The following is a 19,918-nucleotide window of genomic DNA, read 5'->3' as shown; positions in this document are numbered from 1 at the left end:
CCCCACTCACGAGCATCCACCTGCTTGTTCTTGCCCCACTTTCCCTCTACCTCTAACCAGGCTGTTTCTCCTCTCTTCTTTCAGTCCAGATGAAGGATCTCGATCTGAAATTTCAAAAGCCTCCACAATTTCCCTCCACAAATGCTGCCTCTCCCATTGAGTTTTTCCAGCTGCTCTCCTTTATTTCTTGCAACTTATAGATGAAGTTGTCTCCCTATTTCCATTGACAGCCATGATTTTCTTCGGTTGTGGAGGTTGTGTTTGGCCACGGTAATCGGTGCAAGCAGTCCTTCGCTTTCTTGAATTGAAGGCTCATCATGTTCTATTGCTGTCACGCAAAATATTGGCAGTCTAACACATGGTGGAAAGTCACTCTCCACTGAAATCCTAGGATTATCCAGAGGGGATGGTTGGCAAGAACGCTACCATAATTTTGCTGAATTAGCATTCAAATATCCTGGATCTAGTTCAATACAATATGTACAGTGACAAATCAATCCTGGCCAGGCATGTTTGGCACAATTCTGTCAATACTGACTTTTGTATTAAAAATCTTGTTATGCCTCAAGATTTCTTTAATGAAAAAGGAAGACTTGCATTTACATACCTCCTCACACAGCAAGAGGTATGTTCTAAACTCTTTACAGTCAGTGACTTCTTGAAATCTGACCAGCTTGAGCAATGTAAATTGTTAATTACCAGGCAATTTGTTTTCATGATGTTGATTAAAGGATTAAAATTAACTAGGATTCTGGGGATCCTAGTTGATGCACAGCATCTCTAGAGAAAAGGAATAGGTGACTTTTTGGGTCGAGACTGAATAAGGGTCTTGACCCAAAACATCACCTATTCCTTTTCACCAGAGATGCTGTCTGACCCGCTGAGTTACTCCAGCTTTTTGTGTCTGTCGTTGGTCTTGCACAATGTTATGCTGATACAGAGGGGAGCAGAACCAACCCCTCACAACTTACAAAATAGTTGGTAAAACAATTTTTTTGCTGCACTCTGTCAAGCCCCTGGGGCTAATTGGTTTGTCTAATCTGCTGAGGACTTTGAATACTTCTTAAAATCCCATGCCTTTAGAAACATTCAAAACTATTGAAAAACAATGAATCAATTAAAGCCAATTAATTAATTTAATTAAATATAGCTTAATTAATTTGATTTTCCATTGTCTTGCACAGTGAGTTCTCTCTAACGGAATGCATTGTCCTATTAGAAAGCAAATTGTATGTTAGCATTCATAGCAAAAGGATTTGAGTATAGGAGCAGGGAGGTTCTACTGCAGTTGGTGAGACCACACCTGGAGTATTGCATACAGTTTGGTCTCCAAATCTGAGGAAAGACATTCTTGCCATAGAGGGAGTACAGAGAAGGTTCACCAGACTGATTCCTGGGATGTCAAGACTTTCATATGAAGAAAGACTGGATAGACTCGGCTTGTACTCGCTAGAATTTAGAAGATTGAGGGGGGATCTTATAGAAACGTACAAAATTCTTAAGGGGTTGGACAGGCTAGATGCAGCAAGATTGTTCCCGATGTTGGGGAAGTCCAGGACAAGGGGTCACAGTTTAGGGATAAAGGGGAAATCCTTTAGGACGGAGATGAGAAAAAAAAAATTCACACAGAGTGGTGAATCTCTGGAACTCTCTGCCACAGAAGGTAGTTGAGGCCAGTTCATTGGCTATATTTAAGAGGGAGTTAGATGTGGCCCTTGTGGCTAAATGGATCAGGGGGTATGGAGAGAAGGCAGGTACAGGATACTGAGTTAGATGATCAGCCATGATCATATTGAATGACGGTGCAGGCTCGAAGGGCCGAATGGCCTACTCCTGCACCTATTTTCTATGTTTTTATGTTTCTATTACTGTGCCAGATATAACATGGTGCAAGTTTAGTTGTTAGATGCTTTAATGTAGGTTCTGGGGAATTACAGTATTTTCATGCTGAGGTGCTGGGGATGCAAGAAAAGTCTGATGTTGGAGAATGATGCTCAGAACGCCAATGAACAATAAGTAGTAGTTCAAGACATCAGCCTTTCTGAGGGATTCCTAAACTTCCTGACCCTAACGGGGACAGTGCTGGGTGTTCACTATGGGAAGTTATAATGGCAAGGTGGGTTAACATATGAAGAGCATTTGACGGCACTGGGCCTCTACTCACTGGAGTTTAGAAGGATGAGGGGGACCTCATTCAAACTTACCGAATAGTGAAAGGCCTGGATAGAGTGGATGGGGAGAGGATGGGGCCAGAGGTCATTACCTCAGAATTAAAGGACATTCCTTTAAGAAGGAGATAAGGAGGAATTTATGTAGTCAGAGGGTGGCAAATCTGTGGAATTCATTGCCACAGAAGGTTCTGGACGCCAACTGAGATTCTTGATAAGTATGGGTGTCAGGGGTTATGGGGAGAAGGCAGGAGAATGGGGTTGAAAGGGAAAGGTAGGTTAGCCGTGATTGAATGACAGAGTAGACTGATGCCAATTTCTGCTCCTATCACCTATGAACATGAATTTTTTGAAGTTCCAGCCAGACATATTCGGAAGATTTTAAATATTGATCAGAACACTGAAGAGAATTTAAGTGCTCTTTTCTAAAATAAAACTGTGTAATTATGTGCACCTCCCAAAATGGCTTTGATTTGACATCTTGTCCTATTAATGGCACTGCTGACGGCTGGAGTGCCAGCCTCAAATTTGTTTTTGCCAAAGTCCCTGGAAAACCACGATGTTCTGGTATGGCATCTATGAGCAACAGCTGATGGATTTCCCACTTAACTGTAATATTTCTTTAAAAAATAAGTGAGTTTCGATTTTTTCCCAGGGTCTTCACTCACAAGTCGAGCAGAAGGTACATAAGCTTGAAGACACATACCACCAGATTCAAGAATATCCCTGCTATCAGGCTCTTAAAGGGGCCTTTCATATGCTTAAGCTGAATTCCTTATCTTCCAATCTATCTCGTTGTGGCCCTTGCATTTTTTTCAATTTGCAAGTTCCTTAGAGTTATAACACAATATTCTGTACTTTTACACTAGCTGATGTACTCATGCATGGTATGATTTGCCGGGATAGCACACAAAACAAAATTGATCACTGTACCTTAATGCATTTGACATTAATTAGCCAGGAACAATAGCAATACCAAGACTGTCATCATTGACGTGTTCCATGAAGCACAAAAGAAAATGGGCATTACATTTAACATTCTCAAAATGAATGTTCTCTTCCAGCTTGGCATCAATATTCCCACCAACTCCTGAGAATCACTGGTCCATCCCCACTTAATGTGTAGATGAAAGCTTTGAGATGGCATTAGAAATGTTGCCCCCCATTTGATAAACTCAACAGTGGAGGGAGCACATAACCTCTTAAACTACACATATGCCAGTCTCTCAAACATCTCCTGTCCAATTTACAGCCATTCTTTAGTTGGCTTCATCAGTAATCTGCAGGTCACGGCATAGGAGTGAACACAGTCATCCTTGAAGCTGAGAGACTGCCTAAGAAGAACAGTGAGATTGTACATTTAATACAAATACCAAAGGTTGCCTATCTTTGGACATGGTCTATCTATCCACATTCCCAAGTTCGAAGCCTGCCGTCACTCTCAAGCCTGTCGAGTGGTCTATTAATATTTCATAGCTATTTCTAAGACTTTTAAATGTAAGTAGCAAATTCAACACAACCATCAATTATTCAGTAATGTTTACTCAATGTACTTCTGTCATTCAAGCTTGATTCATACACAGAATATTCTGGTAAGTCACATGAAAGCAAATTTGATGCATTTGAATAAATAGCAGGTCAGTTGCTATTGCAATGTTGTGTATTGTGTTATGGAAATTTATATCTATTATTTATCCAGAGAGCTCAGATGTCTTCCTGAGGTTTAAAAATAGATCATATCCGAGACTTCTTGTAAAGGGCAATTAGGTTTATTTCGGAAGAGGTGAATCATTTGAGATCATTGTGAATTCCAAAGGCTTTTGCAAATGGGGCATTCATTTTTCACACAGCAATACTCCATAAAGAGTAGATGATGAATAACTAGTTAACTTGTAATTAGTAAAGTATATATGGTCAGTGAGTTTCAAAGCTCTAATGAAGAGTCCATTACAAAGTGTACAGACAAATGCATATGAGACACAGAAGATCAAACCAGGCACATGTACAAAGGTTCTGAACAGATTGCCTCTGGAACTTCTTGTACAGATTTCTGCAGCAGAGAGAACAACATGAAATAATCTTTAAACAACTAACACGTTTAAAGTAATAATACTTGTTCAGCTAATAATGCAAAGCTAACTGTAGTGTCCCCTCATTTCTGCCACAATAAAAGCTAAACTAAATTAATATGTCAACAAAATTTATATCAAAACCTATATGACACGTACAGAATAATAAAAGGCTTGGATAGAGTTGATATGGAGAGGATGTTTCCACTAGTGGGAGAGTCTAGGACTAGAGGTCATACCCTCAGAATTAAAGGACATTCTTTTAGGAAGGAGATGAGGAGAAATGTCTTTGGTCAGAGGGTGTTGAATCTGTGGAATTCTTTGCCACAGAAGGCTGTGGAGGCCAAGTCAGTGGATATTTTTAAGGCAGAGATAGATAGCTTCTTGATTAGTATAGGTGTCAGAGGTTATGGGGAGAAGGTAGGAGAATGGGGTTAGGAGGGAGGGAAAGATCAGCAATGAGTGAATGGTGGAGTAGTTTTGATGGACCAAATGGCCTAATTCTACTCCTGTTCCTTATGACCTTATAACTTTGCAAACTGAGCCAAGTCACTGTCTTTTGTGCTATGAGTGATCTTTGCAAAGATCCCGGTGTTACTTTGGTTGAATTTACAGATTCATCCTGGACTAATTGATGTAATTTCACCTTGTCTCTCCTCAGATATTATAAGGTTGCCCTTAACGTTATGGACAGTCATGGAGTCACGCAACAAGCTAATGAGCCCTTCAGTCAATTGAGTCCAAGATGATCATCGAACACCCATTTACACTATCCTAGTCTAATCCCACTTATATTCTCTCCTCATTCCTATCAACACACCAATACATCATGAACAATTTACAATGGCCAATTAACCAATCAATCTGAAGACATACACAAAAATCTGGAGTAACTCAGAGGGACGGGCAGCATCTCTGGAGAAAAGGAATGGGTGAAGTTTCGGGTCGAGACCTTTCTTCAGATGAAGGAGGAAATCGGAGCACTCAGATGAAACCCACACTTATAGAAGGGGAATGCATAAACTCAACACAGACAGCACTTTAGGTCAAGTCACAACCTGGATCTTTAATCTGAATGGTTTTCTTCACTATCACAAACAAAGATTGAAATCTCTATGAATTTATTAGAATTTCTCATTATTCCTCACAAAATAATCCCTGGAGCCATTCATCTCCTTTATTTCCTTGGTATCCCATCTCCTTATCTCTGACCACCCAGGAATCCTCTATGCACTAAGTCTGCACCTCTTCACCGAGCAGGCTTGTACTGTTGCTGACTTTGCAAAGCCTTTCCTTCACCATTTCATTCCCACTCAAACTGATTGAAATTTAACCCCACCCCAGGTCTTCATAATCATATCCACCAGAAGCAGATCCAGTTGAAAAAATGTTCTGTGGCTTGGAAGAAATGTGAAAAATCAATGCTTATGTTGGTGTTTGTTTGATCTTCCTCAATCTGTTTCTTCAATGCCTCTTTTATCACAAAAACAGATCTTGTCACATCCCCTAGTGAAGCTGGATGGGTTGGAGAAGTGAAATGGTGCTTTATTTCATTGATCTTCAGGAATGATCTAAACTATGGCATCTTTCTTGAAAGGGCTTCTGTCAGAAAACTATGTGTGGCAAAAACAAGCCGTAATTCCCCTCATGTGCATTCTGCAGTATCCTGTTCATTGTTCCCTGGATATTTGGCACCATTTTTGGCGTAGGTCTAGGTTTAGGTTTATTATTGTCACATGTACTGAGGTAGAGAGAAATGCGTTTATTTGCACGCTATCCAATCAAATTGGATGCCACTAGACAATTAATATAATGAAGTCAAACTTAAGTACAATAGGTAGAGCAAAGTAGAAGATATAGAATGCAGAATATAGTTCCAATCATGGCAGTGCACCAGTTCTACAGACAAAGACCAATCCCCGCAATGGGGTAGAGGTGAATCAGACAGTACCCTACCGTATGTAAGAATCATTCAGAAATCAGATATCAGGGGGAAGAAGCTGTACATTAATCTGGTGGTGCGTGCTTTTAAGCTTCTGTATCTTTTGCCTGATAGGAATGGGAATAAAAAGGAATGACCAGGGTGGGGCAGGTCTTTGATTTTACTTCGGAGTCACGTGAGTGACTACGTGAAGAACCCCGCCAGGACGCATGCGTGTCATATATCGTTTTCACGCTTGCGAAACGACAGGCGCGGTGGAGCGTTCCCCCGCAGCGGTAAGTTTGAAACCGCGACCTGCAGGTAAGTGATTTACTCTGCGGTAGTTTTTGTCCCCACGCTGTTTTTACACAGGGTGGGAAGCTGGACAAAATAGTGTCCACAAGTGCTGCGAGTGAAGCTGGCTGGGGAGGGCCGCGAAGTTGCAGGAGCCAGCAGCAGCTGAAGGCACAAGCCCCGTAAGGGATCAGCTGTGCCGACTTTTGGTCCCGCGCCGGCCAGAAAACCACGGCCGGGCGGGAGACTATTCAGATGGGGCCGTCGACTTTGACAAGTCGAAAACGGCAGGAGGCGGGGTGGAACGACGTTCCCCCGTAGTGACAATTTAAACCAGGACCTGCAGGTAAGAGCTGCGGTCTTTTTGTGTTTTCCCATGCTGATTACAGGTGGAGAAACCAACGGGCTGCGACAAAGCTGGTGGGCTAGCAGCGGCCAGCGTCAATTGAATCACCTATAATGGGATCAGCTGTGCCCGATGTCGCCTCCACACCGGCCAGATCCACTCCGCGGCCGGGCGGTAAGGCAAGACAAAAAACCATCAAAGTCGTGGACTCAGATGAGTCCAACTTTGAGCAGCCGCGGGCGGCCAGCGACCGTGAGCGCTGGAGCCGGATGGAGCGGTGTGTGGAGCATTTGCTCCAACGTGACAGGCTCCGGGAGATGGAGTCGAGTCACTGTGGGCTCTATGTAAAACCCACAGCAGCATCTCTTGTAGGGCTGCACAGTGCTTCTCCCTCGTCAGAGGGGAGTACTGGGGGTCAGTTCTGGGCTGATCCTGAAGAGGGGTTTGCAGAACAGAAATCAAGTGTGCAGGGGGTGCGGGAACGTGAAAATCTACTGGACATGGTGTTCAACTTCATACAGCCAGACCAGACTGGCCAAAACCTGGAGGACACCTGACACCGGGTAACTGTATATCACAGAATGTTTCCTGTAGTAAATAATTGTATATGGAAACTCCTAAACAGCAGGGATAACAGCTTTCACCCGCACAGTGGATGAGAAGGACATGTCGCAGGACCAACAGGATGCACTGGCACTGCTTTGCAACACACGGCCATAGACAACACCCTTACGCACCCACCAGTAGAACAAGACCGACTGGAGAAAGCTCGAAGGTCCGGTACACCAAACATGAGTCTGGTGGGGAGCCTGGTTTGTGTGATGGACTCAGCAAAATCTGCAATTCTTTGCACTTTTGTGCTTGTGGGCATTAATTGTGAAGTTATGTTGTATTTCTTCATTGTCATTATGCTGGGCATAGACTTGAGACAGATCAATTTAGCAAATACTTTTATTCTTGCTACTGTGGCAGACAACCCTTTGGCAGATGTTATTATTTATCATTCATCTCACTTGATAATCTCCAAAGAGTTGAATATTCGTATCTGCTTTGATGGGTGTCACCAGTCTGTTGCATTTTCAATAATATTGCTTCATTTTGTTCTTCTACCTATACTTTCAGTGCATACTGGAAAGATTTTGGCTTATAATATATATGTGTTTTTAGTTGGCATAATATGTATATGGACTTGGAATGCTTTAATATCCTTGTATGAGTCCATAAACATATAATCATTATGTTCCAGAATTGTTTTGTTTTTTTTAAAGATAACTCTGGTATATATTTTGGTTCAAATGCATTCACCACATTGCACATCCTCCTAAATGCTCTACTTTGCTTACTCTTGCATGTAAAGGTCACGTTTCCTTGCTTTCCACAATTAAAATATCGGACTGACACATTTGTGATGGATTGTTCTCATTGACAATGTTTCCTGGGAATCCTGATTTTTGAGTTTTAAGGATATCGAGAGATATGGTTAGTTAAAGATATATGTATTGAGATAAATATGGCATGATCATACACCATGGTGGAACAGACATACTCCTACATTTATTTCTTAAAATGTTATCATTCATTCTCAGATGACCCAGACACTATGTTAAAGTTCCCACCATTACCTTTGCAGTTAGTTGGTACACTGACGTTCTACACCAGCTGAAATTCTTTCTTGCATTTCCACGCATTAACTCTTTTTCATTCCAATTGGAGTGTCTGAAGAAGGGTTCCGACCCGTGACATCACCTATTCCTTTTCTCCAGAATTGGTGCTTGACCAGCAGAGTTACTCCAACATTTTGTGCCTATCTCTAGTATAAACCAGCATCTGCAGTTCATTCATACATGTAACTTGAGCTTGTCTGCTCAACAGTTAGTCTACAAAACCTATCATGCAGTGTACAATCGAGCAACATGCTGAAAATTAATGCCATGGAACTTTTTTTAGAACAAATAAGCAATTGCTAATCATTTCTCCCGATCTGATTATGAAATCCAAAGTGAGAGACCTCCATCTTGCAGTTATTTCATCTGATATTAAACAAAGTGAATTTGTCAATGTCCCAGAGATAACTCATCTTGGTTTTACCAACAAGCCAACCTCTTCAGTTTACATGCAACTTCAGTCCCAGTATTTCTCCCCTACCCCTTACTTCAACAAAGTTATTCATCCTAAATTAATGCACTAAACCCTCAAGCTTTGTCAAAATGATCATGATTTTTAGTCTGGGTCTGAACTGCAATGTTGGGCTTGTTTTCACTTCACAAATTACTAGACTTTTCTTTTCTACTTTCATCAGTTTTTTGCAGGTGATATCTTCGTCATTGTATTCAATACTGCACCTTCAATTCTCCCCCTGAATCAAGGTGCACAGACTAATACATATGAGAGACAAGGAGCAATGTATGTGTATAGTTTATTTAAAGGTTCTCAGAGACTGACTCCCAAACTTTGCATATTGTTGCAGCCTGCAGAACAGTTTGCTGCATGACAAACTATTTGTGGAGAATAAAAGCCTTCAAGCAATAATTATTGTTCACATCAGTAATGCATAAATAAAAGTCATGGTATGTGAAGGAAAAATATTGGTTAGAAAAATGACAGAATCCCACCTAGAACATTTCCTTAGTTTGTAAAAGAATTGCCCTCTGTTGTAAATGCAAGATTTAGCGTGATTTATATGCATTAAACTCTGGTCCTGATGGTCAGCTCCTCTGAATTCATTTTGTGTTTAGCACATACAACAAATTATGAATTTTGATACTCTCAAGATCTTTACTACTTCATCCTTGGTGGAGAGAGGTCATAGGTTTAGTATAATGATGGCAGATACATGGGAACACTACCACCTGCAGGATCCTTCTCAAGTCACAGACTTGGGGAACTTTTGCCATTTATTTATCAGCAATCAATGTAAATATTGGAACACTTTACCAGGGACAGTGGTGCAGCTGGCAGAATCACGGGTTCGATCCTGACCACGGGTGCCGTCTATGTGAAGCGTGCACATTCCCCTGCGACCGCATAAGTTTCCTCCGGGTACTCCGGTTTCCTTCCACATCCTAAAAGATGTGCAGTTAAGTGGGGTTAAGAGGGAAAGTGGCTCTGTTAAGTGGCCTCTGTAAATTGCCGTCAGTGACTAGGGAGTGGATGAGAAAGTGGGATAATATATAACTAGTGTGAACGGGAGATTGTGTAAGAACTCAGTGTCTCCAGCTCATCGGTACAGAGAAGGGAAATAAATCAGAAGATAGACACAAAAGGCTTGAGTAACTCAGGGTAACAGGCACCATCTCTGGAGAGAAGGATACCCGAAGGGTCTCGACCCCAAACGTCACCCATTCCTTCTATCCAGAGAGGCTGCCTGTCCCACTGAGTTACTCCAGCTTTTTGTGTCCACCTTTGGTTTTAAACTAGCATCTGCAGTTTCTTCCTGCACGGAAACAAATCAGACACAGGTCAGGGCTGTCAGCAATCAGACAATGTAGGGAACATGTTGTGGTGCTGCGACGTTGTATGCCATTATTGTTTTTATTTCATTATGACACTTAATTAGTTACCAAATTAGTTAACACGCTCGGGGGCAGAACGTCCTGTTTCACTTATGTTCATAAAATAATTGCATGAATTAATCAGATCTGAATTTCATTCATTAACTTGAGGAGCTCGGAATTTCCTGCATATTTGTTCATAGTTGTACATGCAATCTGGGGATAATTAAATAGATAATGTAAACAACCGTGGAGGGTAGCATAGTAGCGCAGTGGTAGAGTTCAAGTTAATAAGTGAACTCATTCGGCCTATCATGTCTATTCCACCATTCAATCATGGCTGATCTTTCTTTCCCTCTTAACCCCATTCTCCTGTCTTTTCCCCATAACCCCTGACACCTGTACTAATCTATCTATCTATCTATGCCTTATAAATATCTATTGAGCTGCTGCCTTACAGTGCCTGAGACCCAGGTTTGGCATTTGTATGTTCTCCCTGTGACTGTGTGTGTTTCCTCTGGTGCTCCGGTTTCCTCCCACATTCCAAAGACATAGAGGTTTGGCTTCGGTAAATATTGTAAATTGTCTCTAGTGTATAGAATAGTACAAGTGTATGGGGATAACAGGTCAGCGTTGACTTGGTGGGCCAAAGGGCCTGTTTCCGTGCTGTATCCTAAAACTAAACTGAACTAAAATTTGGGCCAGAGTTACATGTGCACGTGGCATGTGCTAACATCTTTTCGATCATCTCTGCCTATAGTAACTTTTGGTTCTAAAGTTTATTCTGATGAACTCTTCAATTAATTGAGTAAGGGAACAAGCAAAATACTTCATGAAAAGAATAAAACTGCTGCAAATGCTGGAAATCTGAAATCAAACGGAAAATACTGTGCCCTCAACTGGTTTGATGGGATTTTTGGAGAGAGGTACGAAAAGCAGAGTGAAACTAAATAATAAGATCTGCTTTATTAAGTCAACCTTTTGGGTGTTTTTAAAAAGTAATTATCCTTATTGATTTTCTTGATATGCTTGTTGTCACTCTTCCATGCAAGCAATTCAGTTTAGTTTATTGTCACATGTACCGAGGTACAGTGAAAAGCTTTTTGTTGCGTGCTATCCAGTCAGCAGAGAGACAACACACGATTACAATCGATCCATTTGCAGCTTAATAGCTACATGATAAGGGAATAGCGTTTAGTGCAAGGTAAAGCCAGCAGAGTCCGGTCAAGGATAGTCCGAGGGACATCAAAGAGGTAGATAGAAGTTCATACACTGGGCCATGGAAGCAGCAATAATATGGGGACGGGGCAAATTACAGTAGCAGTACTGAGGAATATGGAATATTATACTGTGGAAACAGAGGATTCCCAAGTATAGGCGGTACGGTGGCGCAGCAGTAGAGTTGCTGCCTTACAGCGCTTACAGCACCAAAACCTGGGTTCGATCCTGACCACAGGTGCTGTCTGTACGGAGTTTGTACATTCTCCCCGTGACCACGTGGGTTTTCTCCGAGATCTTCAATTTCCTCCCACACTTCAAAAATGTCCAGGTTTGTATTTTTAATTGGCTTGGTATAAAATGTAAATTGTCCCTAGTGTGTATAGGATAGTGTTAATGTGCAGACATTGCTGGTCAGTGCGGACTCAATGGGCCGAATGACCTGTTTCCGCGCTCTATCTCTAAACTAAAAAGCTAAGTGGTCACTAGGAGAACGTGCATGCTCCACAAAGACAGCTTTGGAGGTTTGGGTCAAGCTGTGGCTGTGTGGCAGAAACACTAACTGCTGTGCCAATCTATCTAACAACATGATTCGAACTGCCTGAGGTTACAGCTTGGTGAGTCATAGACGGGGACTTTTGCAAATAATTTAATAAAATGCATGTGGACAACATCCACCGCACTATCATCATCAATCACCTTAGTTACCTCCTCAAAAATACCCAATCAAGTTCATGACCTGCCACCAACAATGCCTTGCTGACTGTCCCTTATTAAGATGCACTGATCACATATAGTTATGTTGCACCCTACGAGGCAGAGCAGGCTTCCTGCGCAAACAGACTTAGGTCGCATCTACAGCCCATGCCCTTGTTGGACTTTGCAACTATTCTTAAACATTTCTCATAGTATTCCAAACATGTTCAATTAGCTTTAAAGTATTATATATTTTTTTAATATTGAAAAATGTTAAAAGATAATGTTAAGTAACATTTAGAGAGGTACATGGATGGGACAGGTTTAGGTGGGACTAGTGTAGATGGGACATGTTGGCTGGAGTGGGCAAGTTGGGCAGAAGGGGCCAGTTTCCATGGTATCTATATTACTAAAAGTCTGATCTTGACCACATCCTCTTGTTCTGTATATTGATTTTAGAAAAAATGCTGCCACTTACGGCTGTGATATTTGGCCCTTACTCAGAGTCCTCCTCCGCTTCGCAGAACAAGAGGATTTTTCCCATCGATGAAAAATAAAAGAGTTATTAGTGTTTAAAATATGTTGAGATTCTCTCTCCTGAAGGCCACGCCCCTTCGGAGGGACTATAAAACCCAGAAATGTTGAGTGCCTCAGTCAGTCTCTGCAAGATGGGGGGGGGGGAGCGAGAGGGTCACGTCTCTCAGTCTGAGCTGTGAATAACACTGAACACATGTCTACTAAACTGTGAGTGGTTTTACTGACCTGTCAGTGCCCTTAATGTGGTTTGAAAATATAGTTTGGAAATGATAAAGCTGTGTTGCTTTTGGTTTGGAAATGCTAAAGCTGTGTTGCTTTTGGTTTGGAAATGCTAAAGCTGTGTTGCCTTTGGTTTGGAAATGCTAAAGCTGTGTTGCCTAATTAAAGTTGCCTTGCCTAATTAAAGTGGCCTTGCCTTCTATATATTGTAGCCAATGAACTGGCCTCAACTACCTTCTGTGGCAGAGAATTCCAGAGATTCACCACTCTCTGTGTGAAAAATGTTTTTCTCATCTCGGTCCTAAAAGACTTCCCTCTTATCCTTAAACTGTGACCCCTTGTTCTGGACTTCCCCAACATTGGGAACAATCTTCCTGCATCTAGCCTGTCCAACCCCTTAAGAATTTTGTAAGTTTCTATAAGATCCCCCCTCAATCTTTTAAATTCTAGCGAGTACAAGCCGAGTCTATCCAGTCTTTCTTCATATGAAAGTCCTGACATACCAGGAATCAGTCTGGTGAACCTTCTCTGTACTCCCTCTATGGCAAGAATGTCTTTCCTCAGATTTGGAGACCAAACTGTATGCAATACTCCAGGTGTGGTCTCACCAAGACCCTTTACAACTGCAGTAGAACCTCCCTGCTCCTATATTCAAATCCTTTTGCTATGAATGCTAACATACCATTTGCTTTCTTCGCTGCCTGCTGCACCTGCATGCCTACTTTGACTGGTGTACCATGACACCCAGGTCTCGTTGCATCTCCCCTTTTCCTAATCGGCCACCATTCAGATAATATAGAATGGTGCAAGATTACAGGCTGTGGAGAAGGAGCCATGAGATGGAACTAGTGAGTTGCTCTGGTAAGGAGCTGGCATGGACATGATGGGCCGATTGGCTTCCTGGTGTGCAAATGTGCTTCTGTGCTGCTTTGATTCGATGTGCTGGATATATTTGGATGAGAAAATAAAGTTGGGCCGCAATTAAAATGGTTATTTGCTGCACATAGCTCCCCGATAGAATGGCAGCTTTTAATAATAATGAACAGAATGCACTGAAGGATTGTCCACTTAAATTATGTGCTGCATCCTGAATATTACAGATGCTGTGCAATTGGACATGATCAGACGTCACTGAAGATAAACACAAAGTGCTGGAGTAGCTCAGCGGGTCAGGCAGCATCTCTGGAGAGAAGGAATGGGTGACGTTTCGGGTCAAGGCCCTTCTTCGGACCATTGCAGCCTGCGGCCACCAGCTGTTTGACATTCTGTTCTCTACATTGGAACTCAACTAAGGTTGGCTATTTGTCCCGGCAGTTTGCTAAGTTGTGGTAGTTGAGAAAACCCTCATAAAATTACAATTATTTTGTCTCATCACAGCTTATAAGTTCATTAGGAACAGAATTAGGCCATTCGGCCCATCAAGTCTACTTGGCCATTAAATCATGGTTGATCTCTCTTTCCCTCTCAACCCCATTCTCCTGGCTTCTCCTCAAAACCCCTGACACCTGTACTAATCAAGAATCTATCTATGCCTTAAAAATATCCATTGACGTCCTCAACAGTCTTCTGTGGCAATAAATTCTGAAATTCCCCACCTTCTGACTACAGAATGTCTAACTTCTTCCCCTGAAATTGAAATTAAATTCTATCAAGCCAGCCATCTTTCCATACCATTCTCTTAACAAGTTAGTTGTTGGGCTAATGTCTCTGAGTGCAAAGCAAAGCTTCTCTGAGTGCAAAACTCCCTGTGACGCTGTGTATTTTGGAGACATTGGTTATTGTCAGGAAGTTAGCCGTGTGCCAAGCTACAAGGAGCGTGGCAGAAATACAGAGCCAGCCTGCTTCCAGCAGCAGCCAAGGAGCTAGCCCTCCAAAAGTCCTTTAAGGGCAACTGTTTTGCAATTGAAAGTTTGAACATTAATGTTCACTGTCTGGAGCCATTGAGGAGTACAGAAATATGCACACGGCAGATTTAAAAAGCAGCTGTCAGTTTAGTACTGCCATGCAATTAGATGTTTAAAAAAAAAAAGCCAACATATTCTTTGTCACATGAATTTTCATCTCATTGGTTAGTATGTCTGTTACAACAATGTTGAAAGAAAGTCATAATTAGAGAGTAATTATGGAATTTGAGTTTTAATATTATAGTTTTTAGTGTAATTATTACCTCCAGATTTGTTTGCAGAACAAACTATACAGTAATTGCCCTGACTATACGTGTGAGTAATGTTTGACTCTGCAAAATACCCAGGTTGTACAGTAAATGTCATATTTTGTATGTGACTCCACAGTGGAAAAATCTTACTTTTTTCAAAACAGGCCTGAAGCCACTTGGAATTTCTTTCATTTTAAAGTTTAAACTGACCAATCTGCCAAATTTAACCATGCAAGTTTGATATCTAATAGGATGCAGGATACACCGAATGCAGTCACTTAGTCAAATTTGATATCTAACGCAATATAGGATAACATAGAATGCACTTACTTAGCCCTGGCCTGAGATCACTTCCCTCATGAGTTATCTGCTAGTTTGGATTTACTGATGGAGAAACAGGGAACTGCAGATGCTGGAATCTTGATCAAAACAAGATTCAAGAGAGTTTATTGTCACAAAAGTTTATTGGCACGAAATTTTGTTCAGACTGAAAAGTCTGAATGACAATAAAGTATACTTTATTTTACTTATGTGTTCCAGATAGGACAATGAAATTCTTGGTTTGCTTCAGCACAACAGAATATAGTAAGCATAAATAAATACAGAACAGAACAGATCAGTGTGACCATATACCAATGAATATATATATATATACACATAAATAAAAGATAAAGTGCAATGGGCTATTTAACGATCAGATTTTTGTTTGAGTTGAGTTTAATAGCCTGATGGCTGTGGGGAAGTAGGTATTCCTGAACCTGGATGTTGCAGATTTCAGGCTCCTGTACCTTCTACCTGAAGGCAGCGGGGAGATGAGTGAGTGGCCAGGATGGTATGGGTCTTTGATGATGCTGGCAACCTTTTTGAGGCAACGACTGTGATAGTTCCCCTTGATGGTGGGGAGGTCAGAGCCGATGATGGACTGGGCAATGTTTACAACTTTTTGCAATCTTTTCCGCTCCTGGGCACACAAGTTGCAGAACCAAGCCACGATGCAACCGGTCAGCATGCTCTCTACTGTGCACCTGTAGAAGTTCAAGATAGTCCTCCTTGACATACCGACTCTCTGTAATCTTCTCAAGAAGTAGAGGCGATGATGTGCTTTCTTTCTAATTGCATCCGTGTTCTCGGACCAGGAGAGATCTTCACATATCTGCACGCCCAGGAATTTGTAGCTCTTGACCCTCTCCACCATCGACATGTTGATATAAATGGGACTATGGGTCCCCATACTACCCCTTCCAAAGTCCACAATCAGTTCCTTGGCTTTGTTGGTGTTGAGAGCCAGGTTATTGTGGTTAAAGTGCTGGAGTGACTCAGCAGGCCAGGCAGCACCCCTGGAGGACAAGATGCTGCCTGACCCTGATTAGTATGGATATCGGAGGTTGTGGGGAGAAGACAGGTGAATGGGGTTTGGAGGGAGAGATAGATCAGCCATGATTGAATGCGTAGTAGACATAATGGGCCGAATAGCCTAATTCTACGATTGCTTATGATCTAATGACCTTATGAACCCCGTTGGTTTATTCTGGCATGTTGTGTTTTGGTTTTTCTTATGAGAAATGAACCCTCAAACTTGACTTGGCTACACTGCCAGTCTCAGCATTGGTTCCATCGACACTTGAGATTTTATGTTTAATAGTAAGATTAAACGAGAATTTACCAGTTTGAAGTTTGATCTGTATTTTATGAGGAGTTACGATGAGGGATTACGTGAAGAAGCCCGCCAGGACGCATGCGTGTCATTCTTCAAAGCAGCGGTGTGAAATCACAGATAACTGTAATGACTAAACATAGTAAGATTAGAGAAGAGATACCAGTTAAGTATATGATCAGGGTGGGAGCGGAGGGCACGTAATCCCTCATCGTAACTCCTCATAAAATACAGATCAAACTTCAAACTGGTAATTTCTCGTTTAATCTTACTATTTTACTTTGGAGTCACGTGAGTGACTACGTGAAGATTTTAAAGCTCTGTGATTTCATGCCGTGGAAACGAGTCCATGCATCACGTCTGCCTTGATGACTGTAGGAGGAATTGTGTTAACATAATTTGGACATGAATTCGACATTGAAATCATAAAATTTATTAACACAAAATTATAACCCCTTTTTATGGGTTTAAATTAATTTACAGAACTTAAAATTGTTTCTGCAAACGTTCCAGGTTTCATTACTGGTTTGTTGAAAAATAGTTTTTTCCCCTGACCATCCTGCTGCCTTGAGGATTTGGTCCATTGGTACATCCAACTGTATCGCTGCCGATGTAACTGCAGCCCTGGTGGAATGAGATTTAAAAATATTAGTATCCACCCCAGCCTGTGTTAGCACCTGTTTCAGCCATCTTGAGATGCTCTGGACCGTCACTCTTTTGTGTGGTTGCTTGTGGCTGACCAGAAGTGCCTTCTCATTGCCTCTTATGACGACAAATGTCTTACTATACAGAGACGGTCATCTGTTGGGTATGACCTAAATTGTATATTGAGGCCTGCTGATCCCTGTCTGTTCTGCTTTACTAATTCATAGATATGAAACGTAATATTTTCAGTTGAGGAAGTCATGTTGTCCAGTCTTAGTTTATGCAGTGACTGTACCCTCTGTGCCGTGACCAATGCCATTAGCATGACTGTTTTTAATGTCAGTCTGTGTAGGGACAGAGCTGTTGCTGGAGACCAATTCCTGAGTATCTTCAGGACAATACTTACATCTCATATTTGGGAGTACCTGGTTCTTGGGGGATTAGTATTAAAAATTCCCCTCATATGTTTTGTTACCCGTGGGTGAGTCCCAACAGAGTAACGCTCTGTCCCCTGCCATAGGTAAGTCGATAGGGCACTTCTGGCGCAGTTGATGGCACTGTAACTGCGCCCCTCATCATAGTGGAGGCCTGCCAGATATTCCAGAACAGACGGGATTGTCATGTCTCTGTGGGTGATATTGTTTTTGTGACAATGCATCTCCCACTTCCTGATATAGACCAGATACTGTTTTTTGGTTGACTGTCTTTGGGCCGCCGAGATCATGTTCGCTGTTTGGTCCGTCAGTCCCAGTTGTAGTAGAAGTGTTTTTAAACTCTACAAATTAATAAGTTCAAATGGTTATGGCATGGGTGGCTATCCCTTGTTACGGGATGTAGCAATAAATCTGGTCTATGTGGGATGGTGATACATGGTTCTAATACCATGTTTAGTACCACTGGGAACCATGGTTGAGTAGGCCAATCGGGTACTACCAAAATACCAGACGCAGAGTCTTGTTGTATTTTCCTTAATACCCGACTGATGAGGCAGAAAGGAGGGAATGCGTAAATAAACAATTTCCCCCAATGCAGCGAAAATGCATCAGTCGCCGCTGCCCCAGGGTCTGGTTCCCATGAAACATAATTTTCTAACTGGTGGTTAAGTCTGGATGCGAATAGATCGATATCTGGTGTTCCATATCTTGCTGTAATATCAGCAAATACTTTTTTATTCAACATCCATTCGGTGTTTTCATTAAATTTGCGTGGCCTGGTGTCTGCCACTAAATTTAGTCTTCCTGGTAGGTAAGTGGCTGATATCCAAATATCTCTCTGGATACACCATTGCCAAATTGTATTAGCCAGATTGTCACACGATGTCGATTTGTTTCCACCCATGTGGTTAATGTATGCTACCACGGTGGTATTGTCTATCTGTAGTCTGACATGCTGGTGATATGACCCAGTACAATATGACTTTAGGCCATGGAATGCACCCAACATTTCCAGGTAGTTTATGCCCAGTGTGAGTAATAATGATGCCTCCTGAGCAGTCCATCTACCTCCACAGCTGGTGATGGTATTGGTGGCTCCCCACCCAAGTGCACTGGCATCAGTTTGTAGTACCATGGAAGGGTTACTGACAATGATTAGATTGGAACAAAGCCAGATGTTATCTATCCACCATTTTAGTTCAATTTTAGCTTTGATTGGTAGTTTCATAGGTCTGTCAAAGTGACCTGCATTGATTTTGAGTGCTTGTATTTTTGCTCTCTGTAAGTTTTGGTAATGTAGAGGTCCAAATTGTGTGGCTGGAAAGGCAGCCACCATTTTGCCAATTACTTTTGCTACCAATCTGATGGATGGTTTGCTGATGTCAATGAGGTTATTGCAAGCCTCTATTAAATCTCTAGCCTTTCCCTTAGGCAGAGTCACCGACATGTGAACTGAGTCAATGGTGAACCCCAAATAGTCCATAGTAGTGGAAGGCGTTAGTTTAGATTTAACTGGATGGATAATAAATCCCAGTTTTTCAAATAACTGTTTTGTGGCTGTTACGGTTTGTTTGGCCAATTCCAAAGTTTTGCCCACAATGAGTATGTCATCTAAATATCCCATGACCATGTGTTTTCGTTTCCATAGAAACGCTAGGGCTGGTTTCAAAATTTTTGTAAACAGCCTGGGGTCTGATGATAAACCATTTGGCAGTGCTTTATACTGCCATTGTTGTCCCATCCAGTTGAATTTTAAGTAACATCTGTGGTCACCTCATACAGGCACTGAATAGTAAGCATCTTTTAAATTGATGCTGGCCATGAAGTAACCTTTGGAAATTAATTTGTTTAGCAGTAACAAAGGTTTCCATTTTGAAGTGAATATATTGTACAAATGTATTCAATTTTGTCCGATCTTTTTTGTTTTTGGTAAATATATTGGACACGAATTCTAATGGTTCGTGTTGAGTTTGCTCAATTACACCTTTTACGTAAAGCCGCTCCAGTTCAGCTTGCGCTTCTGATTTTTCTTTATCAGAAAGCACGAACATTCGGTTCGGTATATGTTGAA

Source organism: Amblyraja radiata, chromosome 21 (genome assembly GCF_010909765.2).
Source record: "Amblyraja radiata isolate CabotCenter1 chromosome 21, sAmbRad1.1.pri, whole genome shotgun sequence".
Lineage (NCBI taxonomy): Eukaryota > Metazoa > Chordata > Chondrichthyes > Rajiformes > Rajidae > Amblyraja > Amblyraja radiata.
The sequence above is the reverse complement of the archived record's forward strand: the minus strand, read 5'-3'. Positions refer to the sequence as shown.